Here is a 17,396-nt window from a genome sequence, read left to right as displayed (position 1 = left end):
AAGGCAGGGAGTTAGGGTAAGGGTTGGGATGGAAACGACTGGGGGGAAACTGCTTCCAGGAAACCAGCTTCTTTCCTCCCACCATGTGTTTGTCTTTTGCTATATAGGAGACAAACAAGCCATTGACTTCAGATCCATAGATTGTATTTTGGAGAAACTCAGTTTTGATTTTAGCTTTCTTGATGATCAGGTACTGGGAGAGATACAGAGGAAACAACCAGAGAAAGCTATTAGCTAAGTACATGGCTAGCGGAACCCAGGCCACTCTGAGAATCAGAGTTAGATGTCAAAGGCCTAGGTGTTGCCATCCAAACACAGAGGTGCCCACACGTTCCCCATCAATGATCTGCACTCGTGGAGGAGCCAAAGCTGTCATCCAGTAAATTTTGTGTTTATACTGCAAAAGCCACTCTAGCTTTTATAGCGTTTTCTTTAATATCTCGGTTTCCTGATGCCAGGCCTTTGTACTTACAGCTCTCTCTGGTAACAGTGCCCCCACCCCGTCACACACCTAGGTGTTTCTTATCACTCAATTCAAATGTCACATCCTCAGAGTGGTCTTCCCCAATCATTCTATCTCATTAAACTGCTGCTCCCCAAACCCTTTTCCTCAGTGTCCACACTCCGTTTTATTCTCTCCATAGTACTCACCAATATCAGAAACTATGTCATGTGGAGCTGTGTCTGTTGCCTGTCATTCCCCAATTGGAATATAATTCCCAGGAGAATAAGCACTCTCAGTCACTATTGCATCGATGCTGGTGGATGGAAAAGACCCAATATGTACTGAATGAACGAATGTGCATAAAACCTCAATTCTTTACAATAGGCTTATTTACTCTCAATATCTTATCACTTAAAGAGAATTTTGTTCAAACAAGGTGAGATAGGCCATGTGGTACAAGCAAGTTCTTCTCCTTAGGAATTCAAGAAACAAGAACTAGTCAGAGGGACACATGGGCTGGTTTTGGACACAGTTCCTGAATGAGGGTAATGAGAGGCAAACCGCTGTAGAAGCAAAACCTGGGCTGCAAGTTCCATTAATCATATCCCGGGGACAAGAAGGAGATGCAGTTGAAATGTCAAACCAGTGTGTAAGTGGACCCTCCAAGAGTCACAGAAGACATTGGAGCCCTGAAGTCGTTGTATCCAAAGTCATAATTCCAACTCACTTTTACAGGCTTGTAAAGGAAATGTCTAGATAAAAGCAGCTTTCACACAAAAACACAAAGAATCTGTGTCTCTGGAGTCTGAGTAATGTTTTGTTAAGTTTTGAGTGGTTTAGTGTCAAGACAGAGAAGCACAATGAGATTAATGGCTGAAAATGGCGGGTTCAGGGGGGCCCATCAAGCTCAGGGTGAAGCTGAATCATGTTTAGCCAGGGGTAACAGGGGCAAGAGGATTTACAAGCATTCCCAAGATCCCGAGATCGACATTTCTTTCAGAAGTTTCTTAGGTTTCCCTCATTTCTCAGTATTGCGTTTATTAAAAAGAAAAAGCCGCATGAGGGTTATTTTGACTGTCACTTAAACAATTCAATATCCTAATTCCAGACGAATTTATGTTCTGAAACTTGTTCACAGAATACTCCTTCTAACATCAACTGCTGTTAGTCATCAAAGGCCTGATTAATGAAAGGAGAGCTGTGGCATTGGCTGAGAAAGAATGCTGATCTGTAATTAGGGCATAAATGATCTTTCACTCTTCTGGCTGTAGATTATTTACTTTGGCTTATATTGAGAATAACCTGATATATGACAAGATTTATGAAACTTGAACAAAACTTCCAAAACATACACACGAGGGTTGCTGACCAGATGGAATCTCTCAGTACAGTTTGCATGGAAACAAAGCCACATATTTCCACGGTACAATCAAAGAGTTGTGTTGTTAAATTTTTGCTGTAAAAGCAAGTTTTTCTCACGTTAGCCCCCTTCTTAAATCACTTTCTGTTGATGTTTGGTATTAGCTGGGATTACTGTTTACCCTGGATGATATGGATGTATAGAGTAAAACAGTGGCTCTGTTTTACACACTCCCATATGTATATATATATAGTCGGATATACATATATATGCACATACATGTACATATATTCTTATGAATATATACATATGTACCTAACAGATACAAAATAAGGTTGACAAGTACCAGTTTGGGCACACCAGCCCTTGGCAGGATATGAGTAATCAAACTTTGGCTTTTTAAAGAAAATTGATATGCATACTGAATGCAGAGAGTTGATTCTGTCTTTGAAAATGGAACCATTGTGTACAATATGTCCTTTAGTGTTTAAATTTTGAGTTTTTCCATTCCATTTTTTTTTCTTTTTTTTTTTTTTTTTTTTTAAATATTATTTTATTAGTTGGAGGCCAATCACTTTACAACATTTCAGTGGGTTTTGTCATACATTGACATGAATCAGCCATAGAGTTACACGTATTCCCCATCCCGATCCCCCCTCCCACCTCCCTCCCCACCCGACTCCTCAGGGTCCTCCCAGTGCACCAGGTCCGAGCACCTGACTCATGTATCCCACCTGGGCTGGTGGTCCGTTTCACCATAGATAGTATACATGCTGTTCTTTCAAAACATCCCACCCTCAAGCATCACCCTCAATGGTGAAAAATTGAAAGCATTTCCTCTGAAATCAGGAACAAGACAAGGATGCCCACTCTCACCACTACTATTCAACATAGTGTTGGAAGTTTTGGCCACAGCAATCAGAGCAGAAAAAGACATAAAAGGAATCCAGATAGGAAAAGAAGAAGTGAAACTCTCGCTGTTTGCAGATGACATGATCCTCTACATAGAAAACCCTAAAGACTCTTCCAGAAAATTACTACAGCTAATCAATGAATATAGTAAAGTTGCAGGATATAAAATTAACACACAGAAATCCCTTGCATTCCTATACACTAACAATGAAAAAACAGAAAGAGAAATTAAGGAAACAATACCATTCACCATTGCAACAAAAAGAATAAAATACTTAGGAGTATATCTACCTAAAGAAACAAAAGACCTATACATAGAAAACTATAAAACACTGATGAAAGAAATCAAAGAGGACACAAACAGATGGAGAAACATACCGTGTTCATGGATTGGAAGAATCAATATTGTCAAAATGGCTATTCTACCCAAAGCAATCTATAGATTCAATGCAATCCCTATCAAGCTACCAACGGTATTTTTCACAGAACTAGAACAAATAATTTCACAATTTGTATGGAAATACAAAAAACCTCGAATAGCCAAAGTAATCTTGAGAAAGAAGAATGGAACTGGAGGAATCAACCTGCCTGACTTCAGACTCTACTACAAAGCCACAGTCATCAAGACAGTATGGTACTGGCACAAAGACAGAAATATAGATCAATGGAACAGAATAGAAAGCCCAGAGATAAATCCACGAACCTATGGACACCTCATCTTTGACAAAGGAGGCAAGGATATACAATGGAAAAAAGACAATCTCTTTAACAAGTGGTGCTGGGAAAACTGGTCAACCACTTGTAAAAGAATGAAACTAGAACACTTTCTAACACCATACACAAAAATAAACTCAAAATGGATTAAAGATCTAAATGTAAGACCAGAAACTATAAAACTCCTAGAGGAGAACATAGGCAAAACACTCTCCAATCCATTTTTATATACACCTAAGTTCTTGCATTTTTTGGTTGCTGACTGAAATTAAGACTGATCTAATTTCCAATTCATAGAGATATTCAGTCTCTATATGAAAACAGAAACCATATTGTTTTCAAATGTTTAGTGTATCTTTTAGGAACACAGAGAATATTAGTTTAGAAATGCCACTTTTTGTTTTCTATTGAAATGAAATATATTTTCATATTTTATTATGCTTCTATATTTTATTAAAAAATAAAGTAATTGATTACCACTGTTTTTTACCGTTATGCATTATAAAAAGTGTGAAGATGCTGTTCCCATTTTACATGTAAAGTTATCATTTGCTGGGACATCTTGTTCTCATTGATTCTCAATTAATACTCATTAAAATAAATGTTAAGTTTAATCATACCATGCCTCATTGGAAGTAAAAATAATTACCTTAATGGGTGAAGTTATATCAGCTTTTTAAAGCTCAAATTTTAAAAACCAGAATTGAGACTCTTAATGGAATTTTCTAGCCTGAATAAATTTGCCAACAAGTCATTTAAACAACTCCCTAATTCCTACATATTCCACAATATTTTCCAAGACTGAATGGGGAAATCCTTTTTAACCCATAAGGCAAATCAATTGTTAGATGGAATGCTTAGTTCAAATTTTAAACATTACTCTTGTCAGCAATGTTAATGTTCACCCTGTATGTGAAAATGATACACAATATATGTGTGTGTGTGTGTGTGTGTATATGTATAACTGAATCACTTTACTCTATACCTGAAACTAACACAACATCATAAATCAGCTATGTCAGTAAAAAAAATACACAGTCACCAAGAATTTAAGTCTAGATTGATTTAATATTAGTTTAATTGGGCATTTTTAAATATTTTTCTTCTCCTGTTTGTGTTCTACCTAAACATCTGCACTCAACAGGATTATCGGAGGGCAGAGAATCTTTGCCTAATATCAGAACAGATTTGGGCTTCCCTGGTGGCTCAGGCGGTAAAGAATCCACCTGCAATGCAAGAGACCTGGATTCAATCCCTGTGTTGGGAAGATTCCCCTGGAGAAGGGAATGGCAACCCACTCCAGTATTCTTGCCTGGGGAATTCCATGGACAGAGGAGCCTGGTGGGCTACAGTCCATAGGGGAGCAAAGAATTGGACATGACTGAGCGACTAACACTTTCAAAACAGATTTAGCAGCTCCATGCAATTCTTATTACCCACTTTTCACAAATAATGATACAATTGAGGCTTAGAAAAGTTAAAATAACTTCTCTGAAGTTATGTATCTATACAGTGGCATAAGCAGAATTCAAATCCCTCAGTGAGAAAAAATCAATCAGCCTTAAAACCTTGTAAACATCCTACATATAAAATGGCTTCCACATATCTCTTTGCATTATCAAGAGTAATCATAAAATAAATAATTTCTTATAGGAATAATGCTTTTGATATGATTATTTCTTTAGTCATTTACTGAATTTAGTGCTTTTACATTTGCTAGGTTTTTAAGCCTATGGGGAGTGAGATGATGCAGGGGTGAAATTGATCAATAAAGTGTTGGATGGGGGTACTCCAGGGCAGAGAAGCTGCAATAGTGACATGTTCCAACTGGATGAGAGCCACAGGGCCACAGGGCCCGAGACTGATGGAAAAAGCAGAAGGAGCAAGGGAAGGAAATAAGATGGAGCTTTTGGAGCCAGTCCTCTTATGAGAGACCAGCCCATTGTCCTGGCTTAAGATCTTGGCCTGCAAACTGGCCATCTCAAGGTGAGGGCTCCATTCAACAGGGTCCCTAGTGGTGGGAAAGCAGTTTCATAGTGTTTAGGGATGAGGTCTCTGGAGCTAGGCTGCTTGGATTTGGGTTCCAATCTATCACTTAATATCTGTATGACCTTTGCAAGTAATTTTAACAAGTGCCTCAGTTTCCTAGTCTGTGAAATGGGTATGAAGCTATGAAATGAAGTGATGGGCATGGAATATGAAGAATGAAGGATAGCACAGAAGAAACATCCATAACTGATACCTATTTTTGTTACTTAAAAGTCTTGCCACTAACTGGAAGACTAGCACCTTTGCTACCTTTTTGGCGTTATTAATAAGTTTTTCTTTGAAGAAAAAAAAAAGTAAACATGCAAAGGACTCTCCCTTATACTCCATGTACCTGTAATTCAAGACAGTTATTCTTATTTAGCCAAATCTATCACATCTTTAATAAAGGACAAGGAAACTTGGTGTACTGCAGTCCATGGGATTGCAAAGAATTGGACACTACTACTGAGTGACTGAAAACATTTCATCTTTAAGAAGAAAGGATTGACCAGTTAGATTTGTATCAGGACTTAGTAAGTGTATCAGCATATTTAGCTCTTAATTCTACTGTCAGTGATGAGGTAAAAAATGGCTATTTTATTTCTAACCTCAGTGGTGAGGTCAAAAGTGGCTATTCATATACACAATCTAAACAAAAGAGAATTTAGTTCCTCTCTCCAAAAGGTGAAGCAAGTTTCTGACAACCGAAGAAAGCTGTATTACAATAGAATCATTTAATGGAACCTGGAAAGGAAAAGAAAACAACTCAAAAAACTCAAAAATAATAAAACTATGCATTCATATATAATACACACACAGACAGACACACAGAAATTAAAAGACTCTATGATACATTTAACCTGACTCCTTAGGACAAGGTTAAAATATTGCTCTTGTTGGTATTGGGGTATTGTTACATGTAGTAAGAAAAGATTCAGGAATTTGGTTTGAAAAATACCCAGGTGCTAATGTGCTGGTTCAGTCAACCGTGCCCCAGAGACCTGCCCTCTCCCCCAAGGGATGCAATACTGTTCTGGTCTAGTGGGTACCATCATCAATGTGACCTTTACAGAGGTGGCCTGAATAAGTTATCACTATAAAGCTCTTGGAATGAAAAGCACCCCATCAGTACTTATTGTGCTTTGCATTTTTTATGACTCAAATCTTTTACCAGAGATGAGCAGCTTCCAAAGATATTAGAAGAGTGTTTTATAAATAGGAAGTAGCTACACTTGCAATTCATTGGTTTCGGAAAAGTTGTAATTGCTACATGAATATTTGCATAGCAGAAATGTTAATTGAAACATTCAGTAAATAACAGAAAAATGGCAGGCCTATAAATAACAGTGCTACTTAAGGACTGCAGAGGTTTATTTTTAGAAGATGTGAAAGTATGATTTTTGGTTCCTCCCTACAGGAAGATTAATAAAAATAAAACCCTCTCTCAGGATAGACACCCATCATGCATGGTGTACCTATTAATATGTTGCCAAACCAGCAAACATTCCTGAAGCTTCCATCTTGTTGGGCTTCATCCCAACATGGCTGCCATTTTGTGTTTCTTACTATTTAAGAAAAGGCCAGCTGCCTACATACAGCTGTTTTTATCAGCTATAAAAGATAATTTTGCTGTATTAACTCCATAAATTTGTTAGAGCCAGCAAGGCTACGATGGCGTAATGGCTTAATTTTTCATTCTAATAATAACCGGCTGCCAGTGGCAATGAATAGGATCAAAAACAAACATTTCTGTTCTATAACATGATCCATGACAGATGTACTGCTTAGGAGGCCCTGGGCAGGAAAGTCCTGGCCCCTTTTCCAATTCACCCCGTGGCAGGAAGAGCGTGAACACCAGGGAAAGTATCTGACGGTAAAGGAGCTCAAGGGAAAATGACCTGGTTGTCCCCTACACTTAAATCCACAATTGGCTGGAGGCCTGATGTAAGATGAGGCATGTTTTTAGATCTTGACATCATGCTGTGTTGTTTCCCAGTCACCTTCTTCTTCAGTTTTGAGCAGCTCACTTTAAAATTTTCATCTCTTTCTTTCTTTGCCCCTCTCCCTTTTATCATTATATGTATAAGAAAGTGAATGTCAATTTTTCACTTGTTTGTATAGAATTTTTTGTTGTCATTGATAACTTAAAAGTGCTACTTTTCAACTGCCAGAACAAATCTTGATACATTTAAGTGAAAATAAGGTCACACAAGTTTGTGCCAACAAGCTACTCAGGCTTTCGGTAGTTATTGATTTATCTGCTTAATGAAACTGAATATTGGCAAATGTTTTTCATTTTTTATAAAGGATATTACTTTATGGAAGAAAAACTTAATGAATTCAAATGCAAATTTTCTATTTTTGGAATGCAGTGGGTTTATTTTCATTAAGAAACCAATATTTATCATCTACTTTGATGTTTCTTATGTCTTTTTTGCAAAGGACCTTGACGCTTCATTTAAAAATGAGGCAAAATATTTTAAACTCTCTTCATGAAATCATTAGTCGATGATTTTTTTTTCCTTTCTATTGTGTATACTTTTCTATGTTTTTCAAGATTTTTAGCCCATTACTTTAGCCACTGAGCCATTACTCCTTGTTTCCAAGTTTTCTATGAAAAGATATTTTACTTCTAAAATTGGGATATGTACATATATAATTTTGAAAAATACCTTTCAAATTGTTTCATGATTTAATTATTTGCCAGTGGAAGTTTACAAAAGAAATCTTCAACATTAGTAATGAGTGAACTGTGTACATTAACGTGCTGCTGCTGCTAAGTCGCTTCAGTCGTATCTGACTCTGTGCGACCCCATAGACGGCAGCCCACCAGGCTCCCCCGTCCCTGGGATTCTCCAGACAAGAACACTGGAGTGGGTTGCCATTTCCTTCTCCAATGCATGAAAGTGAAAAGTGAAAGTGAAGTCACTCAGTTGTGTCCGACTCTTCGCGACCCCAGGGACTGCAGCCTACCAGGTTCCTCCATCCATGGGGTTCTCCAGGCAAGAGTCCTGGAGTGGGGTGCCATTGCCCTCTCTGGTGCATTAATGTGGTAGGATGACAAAGGATCATGTGTAGGGCAACTGTTTTGGGCCACCCAGATCACAATAGAAGCAATATTTTTTGGATGATTTTGAAAACTTTATACCTCTCTCCATCCAAGTATTAGTCTTCACTTTACCGTCAATAATAATACTACAGAAAATATTGCTTGAGTGAAAGATACATGCTATTTTCTATAGTTTTTCTGAAAACTTTTTCTTCAAATTTATTTCAGACTCACAGAAAAATTATAACAATTGTGCAAGGAACTTCTGAATATTCTTTTTTCTCGTTTTAACACTTTCCCACAGTGCTTTGCCATTTTCTCTGTAATATTTCTTGTTTTCTGACCTATATGGGACTAGCTATATACATTATGCCTTGTAGCCCTTCATTGGGCTTCCCTGATAGCTCAGTTCATAAAGAATCTGCCTGCAATGCAGGAGAACCCAGTTTGATCCCTGGATCAGGGAAATCCACTGGAGAAGGGAATGGCTATCCACTCCAGTATTCTTGGGCTTCCCTTGTGGCTCAGCTGATAAAGAATTCACCTGCAATGCGGGAGGCCTGGGTCCAATCTCTGGATTGGGAAGATCTCCTGGAAAAGGGAAAGGCTACCTACTCTAGTATTCTGGCCTGGAGAATTTCATGGACTGTATAATCCATGGGGTCACAAAGAGTCGGATAGGACTGAGCAACTTACACTTTCACTTTCAGCCCCTAATTATCATCTCAAAACAAGTTTCAAATTCAAAAGTTTCAAATCCTGATATAATGTTATCTAATTTGTTGCTCAGTCACTCAGTCGTGTTGGTGTCAGATTCTTTGCGACCCCATGGACTGCAGCACTCTAGGCTTCCATGTCCTTCACTGTCTCCCTGATTTTGCTCAAACTCATGTCCATTGAGTCAGTGATGCCATACAACCATCTTATCCTCTGTAGCCCCCTTCTCCTGCACTCAATCTTTCCCAGCATTAGGGTGTTTTCCAATATATAATATACAGTCTAAAATACAGTCCATATCTATTATACAATCCATATTTCAGTTTCTTTAGTTGTTCCAATAATATCTTTTATACCTATCTTTCCCAGTACAGGGAGCAATTCAGGATATCTTTAGTATTTTTTAATCTAAAATAATCCATAACAATTTTTTTTTTGCTTTTATGCCTTTGACATTAAAAAAATTGAAAACTACAGTCTGATTGTTTCACAGAAGATTTCATTATTTGGGTTTTCCTGATTTTCTTTTTTTAGGTTCAGGTTATGAGTTTTGGCAGAAATACTGAATAAGCAATATTTCCATACAGATTTTTATATCAGGAGGAATATTATGGCTGTGTGCCCTTTGTTAATGATGTTTTTTTTTTGAATCCTTGGTTATAGTACCTCTGCAGCAAAATTTCCTATTATAAGAGTTCAAAATTTGTCTACAGGGATTTTTTTAAAAATTTATATTCATTTAAGACTAAGGGTGTAGAGTGAAACACTGCATTTAAAAGTTGCTGCCATTAATTCCTTTTCCCTTAAGTGTAGCTGTTTTCAAAAGCGTAAGTTGAATTCTTTGATTTTCCTTGCATTAAGTTTTAGGGATTTACCTCCTACTCTCCTAAGTTTCATTTTACTTTTTTAAAATATGCAGAATATTTACTTGATTCCAAAAGTCAAAATTATATAAAAATCTACTCAGAGAAAATTACTTTCTCCCATAAGAAATCAGTCCCATAAGTTTCTGATTTATACTTTCATATGTTTCTTTTAATAAAAATAAATGTTTTCTTATTTCTCCTTTTTTTTTTACATGAAGAGTAACATGCTATAGAAACTCTTTTGCACTTTGCTTTTTTCCCCTTTATAATATATATATTTGAAACGTCTTTATTAGTTCACAGAAATCTTCTTCATCCTTTTTTAAAGTTGCATTGTATTCCACTGTGTGGATATACCATGGTTTACTCAATTAGTCTCCTTTCTTTCAGCAATTTAGAATTGCCAATAATTTGTAACTACGATAGATGCTTGTTAGACATATACCCTCAGGCTAAATTCCTAAACGTGGAATTACCAGGTCAAAGGCATTGGTACATTTGTTAGATACTGTCCAATCCACCTTCAAAAGGGTTGTTCCATTTTGCATGGCCACTGATGAGGCTTTCCAACAATAATATTGTCAAATTTTTTCATTTTTGCCCATCTAACCATGTAAAAATAGCATTCAGTGTAGTTTTAAATTTGTATTTTCCTTTTATGAAAGAAGTTAAACATCTTTTAATACATTTGAGGAAAAAAAATACATTTGAGGGCCATTTTGATGTCTTTTGGAGGAGGAAATGGCAACCTACTTGTTTAGGTGCTTTGCTCATATTGAATTTTTCCCTCATTCTTTCTTTTTATTGAAATATAGTTGATTTACAATGCTGTATGTGTTTCAGGTATACAACAACATGATTCAGTTATATTTATATACAACTGAATGTCTCTCTTTCTATGTATGTATGTATAGATAGACAGACAGATAAATAAATATAGATTCTTTTTCGGACTGTTTTCCCTATAGGTTATTACAAAATGTTGAGTATAGTCCCCTGTGCTGTACAGTAGGTCCTTATTGTTAACCTACTTTATATAGAGTAGTGTGTATCTATTAATCCCAAACTTGTAATTTATCCTCTCCCTCTTTCTCCTTTAGTAACCATAAATTTGTTTTCTAGATCTATGAGTCTATTTCTGTTTTGCCAATAAGTTCATTTGTGCCATATTTCAGATTCCACATATAAATGATATATATGATATCTGTCTTTTTCTTTCTGACTTACTTCACTTAGTATGATAATCTCTAGGTCCATTCATGTTGCTGTAAATAGCATTATTTCAATTAGCTTTAATGTAATTTCTCACTTTCTATATTTGTGCTTTCTACCTTTGTTCCTTGATTAAATAGTACCTTGTGTATTGATTTTTTTTCCAGAAAATCAAAACAGGACTTTGGTTTACTAAATTGACCTATTGTTTACTATATTCTACCTCATTCATTGCTGTTTTTATTTTTATTGATTCTTTCTTTCTGCTTCTTTTTTATTTTTTGTTCTCTTTAAAGTTGATTTTACTTATGTTTATTTTTTAAATTTATATTGATGTGTTTAAAACAATGAATAATTTTCTGAATGCTATTTTAAATGAATAATAAATTCAAATATATAATATTTCATTGTCATTTGTTTTCAGAAATATATTGATTCAGTTTGCATTTCCCCTTTCAGCTAAGAGTAAAGTTATTTTTTAAAATTTCCAAGTGGACTAGGATTTAAATTATTAATTTTTATTTTTAGTTTTATTCTATTGTAATCAGAGAATGTTATCTTTAACATTTAAATGTTCTATAACCCATGAATTTCCTGAGTAAGCTATTAGATGATTATTTTTACTGTGCAGTTGACAAGAGTGTACATTTTCCATTATCAGAGAGTAGTGTTTGATACAAATCCATAAGATCTCATTATTGATTGCATTGCTCACTTATGTTATATTCTTACTTATTTTTAAATCCATTTGACCTGTTTTACACTAAGGATGGTATGTCAGAATATCCTATTTTCAGTGTTACTATTTTTGTTTGATTCAGAGGGACTCATAAATGTTAAATCTACATTATGAATTATAGTATTTTGGATTACAAAGTTGTCTTGCTTAATGCTTTTTGACCTGATTATCTTTATCTGATGTCAGATATACAACCCCTGCTTTATTCTTGTTTCTCTTTGCCTGTTACATTTTTTGCCTTTTTCCCATCTCCTTTTTGAATTGGGGTCCATGGGGTTGCAAAGAGTCAAACATGACAGAGAGACTGAACAACAAGAAGGCAATGGCACCCCACTCCAGTACTCTTGCTGGAAAATCCCATGGACAGAGGAGCCTGGTGGGCTGCAGTCCATGGGGTCGTGAAGAGTAGGACACGACTGGGCAACTTCGCTTTCACTTTTCACTTTCATGCATTGGAGAAGGAAATGGCAACCCACTCCAGTGTTCTTTCCTGGAGAATCTCAGGGATGGGGGAGCCTGGTGGGCTGCCGTCTATGGGTTCGCACAGAGTCAGACATGACTGAAGCGACTTAGCTGCAGCAACAACACAGAATTAAGTTTTCCCTATGAATCAGTTTGAATGTCTTTTCCTTTTGGTGGGCAAATTCAGTCCATTCTCTCTCTTTATATGACTTTTATGTTTTATTTAAACTCTGTCATACTATCTTGTGTCATAATTACTGTGCATATTTGTTGTTGTTTAGTCCCTAAGTCATGTCCGACTTTTTTGTGACACCAGAGTCTGTAGCCTGCCCATTCCTTCTGTCCATGGAACTTATCAGATGTGAACACTGGAGTGGGTTGTTGTTTCTTTCTCCAGGGGATCTGCCTGACCCAGGGATTGAACCCATGTCTCTCACATTGCAGGCAGATTCTTAGTCACTGAGTCTTATAGGAAGCCCAGTGTGTATATTATATTTATTGTGGACTATTTTTTAATCTATGTGACATGACTTTTTTCTCTTCTTTTTTTCCTTTTTCCTCCTTTGTCATTAAGGAAGTTTTCATTTTTGTTCAAGTAGTTACTCTGTACCTTTTACAGTGTCTTAAATCCCCTTCTTAAACCTTTTCATAAATAATTTCTCAATTTAAAATTTTCTTTTACTCCACTAGTTTTCCATATAGAATCGATGATCTTATTTTACTTTCCTCTTTCTCTTTCCCTTTTCTTCATATTTTAAATTTGCATTCTTTCTGTTTTTTTGAGAGCAAAGAACATTCACATGCTGTTATTCTATAAGTGTTCCCATTCTTACAGTTACATCTATACTTGCATATATTATTAAATAATCACCCTTAGTCCTTTTACCTAAATTTGCCCAGTCTTTTCTTCATCAGATAAGGATCTAACTCTAACAGATTCCTTGTTGTTCTTCAGTCCTGTCTAACTCTTTGCGACCCTATGAACCACAGCATGCCAGGGCTCCCTGTCCATCACCAACTCCCGGAGCCCAACCAAACCCATGCCCATTGAGTCAGTGATGCCATCCAACCATCTGATCCTCTGTCATCCCCTTCTCCTTCTGCCCTCAATCTTTCCCAGCATCAGGGTCTTTTCCAATGAGTCAGCTCTCTGCATCAGGTGGCCAAAGTATTGGAACTTCAGCTTCAGCATCAGTCCTTCCAATGAATATTCAGGGTTAATTTCCTTTAGAACTGACTGGTTTGATCTCCTTGCTGCCCAAAGGACTCTTAAAAGTCTTCTCCAAACCACAGTTCAAAAGCATCAGTTCTTTAGCACTCAGCCTTCTTTGTAGTCTAACTCTCACGTCTATATATAACTACTGGAAAAACCATAGCTTTGACTAGATGGACCTTTGTTGGCAAAGTGATGTCTATGCTTTTTTAAAAGAAGTCTAGATTTGTCATAGCTTTTCCTCCAAGGAGCAAATGTCTTTTAATTTCATGGCTGCAGTCACTGCCCACAGTGATTTTGGAGCCCAAGAAAATAAAGTCTTTCACTGTTTCCATTGCTTCCCCATCTATTTGCCATGAAGTGATGGGATTGGCTGCCATGATCTTTGTTTTTTGAATGTTGAGTTTTAAGCCAGTTTTTTCACTCTCCTCTTTCACCTTCATCAAGAGGCTCTTTAGTTCTTCTTCGCGTTCTGCTAGTAGGATGTTGTCATCTACATATCTGAAGTTATTGATATTTCCCCTGGCAATCTTGATTCCAGCTTAGGCATCATCCAGCCTGCCATTTTGCATGATGTACTCTGTATATAAGTAGATTCTTTAGGAAAAGTTTATGGATAAATTATTACTTGATTCTACATGTTTAAAATTTCTTCTTTTTATTTTTTTTCTATAATACTTGGTGCTAAAGACAACTTGAAAGTTGCTCAATTGTGTCTGACTCTTTGTGACCCCATGGACTATACAGATCATGGAATTCTCTAGGCCAGGATACTGGAGTGGGTAACCTTTCCCTTCTTCAGGGGATCTCCCCAACCCAGGGATCGAACCCAGGTCTCCATGTCTCCCGCATTGCAGGCAGATTCTTTACCATCTGAATCACAAGGGAAGTCCAACCACAGTTTGGCAGTATATAAAATTCTTGACATGAATTTTCTTTATTTGAATGTCTTACATGCTGCTTCATTGCTCTGATGCTTCTCTTGGGAAATATGAAACCAGCCTAACAGTTTAAGCTTTTAAGCAATCTGTTTTTTGTCTTAAAGACCCTGAGAATACTTTTATCTGTCTTTAAATTCTAGCAGTTTTACCAGGATATGTCTTGCAGTTGATCACATAGATAGGTTTTTCCTAAATGCACCATGGGTTCTTTTAGCATGCATATCTGCTCTATTTGTAGGATTTTTTGGGGGGTTATAGTTTAATTAGCTGTGTGTCATCATTTTTCTTTCTTCCACCAGGATTCAATTATACAGGTGCTATTTTTTCTTTTTATGTCTTCCATTTCAAGCACTTTTTCTATGATCTTTCTTTACTTCTCCTTTTACATCATTTTCATTCTCTAGTTTTTCTGCTATTCTTCAATGTCTCTTATATGATTTTTATTTGAGTCAATTCTCTGTTGACCACCTTGTAATTCATTCTTCATTTTTATGACTCTAAGATAATTTTGTTTATTTAATTTCTTTCCCAACTGCTATCGATTCTCATTGCATATATTTCCTTTCTATTACTTATCCAGTTCTCTTCTTAGCATTTGAATTGGTATGTATTTATTACAATAAGAAATGGATCTATACGTATACATACATATCTCCAACTGTATGTTTAAGAATATTTAATTCAGTTGGAAGCACTGTGTTTCAGTTGCTCTCTTTTGCTTCATAATTTCAGAGGGTGAAATCATTGTCATCTGAATATTCCAATTCTTATTTTTTATTTTTCTTCTTAACATAGTTTTGTATAAAATAAGTTCCTATTTCTAGGTAGTTGGACAAGGGTCCATATTTAAAAGCTCCTTCTTCTCAGTATGAAAAAAATGCAATTTCTAAATGGATGATTTTGTTGGTTAGAGAGAAGGGTAAAGATTGTCATATCTTAGGGTCCTCTGTCATTTTATGAGACTCCTTAATTTTTCTCCTACTTTATTCTCTATATTTACTGTCACATTTATAAGGGTTACACTCTCCATTCGATGCAAAGGTTAAAATATTCTCAATTTCCTAGTAATAATGTTGGAAGGATGGGTCCTGTGTGGTTCTATTTGCACTACTGTTGACCTTACTTGTTTTAGGAGGAGGATGTGTAGAGAACTATAGATTCAGGTTACCACTGTTTTTTGACTTTTTTTTTTTCTAAGCAAACTGTTTTGATTTGAATTGGATGCTTTGCCTAGAATGTGCTTTCAAATTTTGTATTAAAATTAAATTTTATATTAAATTTCCAAAATTTAATATAAAATTTCATTTTCATACTCCTTTTTGTTCAATTGAAACTTCTGATACTGTTCTCCTCTGACACACAATCAAAACATTTTGAAAGAAGTTTTGTGTTAATTTTACATAATCATCCTTCTTTCCAAATGTCAGTGTTCCTTTTTGAAATGGGACATATATTTCCTGACCCATTTTATGAAGGAAGATTATCTATGGGCTTGAGTAATGTCCGATTATTTCTTCTAAGAAAGTCTTAGGAAGACTTATATTTTATATATCAAAATTTTTCTATCACTCTCTCCTTTTCTGAATAAAATTAAAATCAATATTAGAACCACAAGAAATATGAAAAGCTTGGGTTTACAAATATGACAACTTGGATGTAATGTTTTGAGTAAACTGCTACAAATGATTACTTAGAAATAAATAAATCATTTTCTCATTTTTCATGCTGCTAAAAACTTAAGCATAAATCTATGCTACATGGTGGACTTTCCTGGTGGTTCAGTGGTAAAGAATCCACCTGCCAATGCATGAGGCATAGGAAACTCAGATTTGATCCCTGGGTTGGGAAGATTCCCCTGGAGAAGGAAATGGCAACCTAGTGCAGTATTCTTATCTGCTGGCGGGCTACAGTCCATAGAGTTGCAAAGGGTCAGACATTACTTAGTGACTAAAAGCAGCAGCATGCTACTTGATAAAAACAATCAGCAACCATAGGAAGAGCAAGAGCTATTGAGACATGAACACAAAAATAACAGTGCAATAAGCTAATATAAGTTAAAGTTCTCTTTCTTATTTGATCAGAGCTGTTATCTGCTACTATTTTAAAAATATACTCATAGTGAATCAAGAAAGAAAATTCCAAACTCAAGAGGGTAAAACTAATACATATGAAATTCAGAAAATAAAATTGAAATAGCATCACAAAGTGAATGTATGCTGACAGATATCAGAAAACTTAGAAGTCATTCAAGTTTTATGTTATCTTCTGTGTGCTAAACATGTCTGAAACTTTAAGACCCTTGAATAATAGATGATTTTGTAGACAACAATTTAGGAGCACACTTGCTCTATTTTGAAGAAACTAGTCAACTTGGTCAGACGTTGCCAGTTATTTATTGTATAGAGAGTGGTGGAGATGAGTATACATTGTGTACAAGCCCTTTGTGATTGAATGGCTAATTCAGCTGAACATATACTGAAAATAAATTGCTGAGTTTTTAAATAATAACCTAAATAATGGGCTTCCCAAGTGGCTCACTGGTAAAGAATCTGCCTGCCAATACAGAGATGCAGGAGATGCAGGTCTGATCCCTGGGTATAGAAGATTACCTAGAGGAAGGGGTGGAAGCTGCTCCAGTATTCTTGCATGAAAAAGATCCCATGGATAGAGGAGCCTGGTGGGCTCAATGGGGTCACAAAGAGTCAGACACAACTGAGCAACTGAGCAAGCAAGCAACC

This window comes from Muntiacus reevesi, chromosome 3 (genome assembly GCF_963930625.1).
Source record: "Muntiacus reevesi chromosome 3, mMunRee1.1, whole genome shotgun sequence".
NCBI lineage: Eukaryota > Metazoa > Chordata > Mammalia > Artiodactyla > Cervidae > Muntiacus > Muntiacus reevesi.
This window is presented reverse-complemented; position numbering follows the sequence as displayed.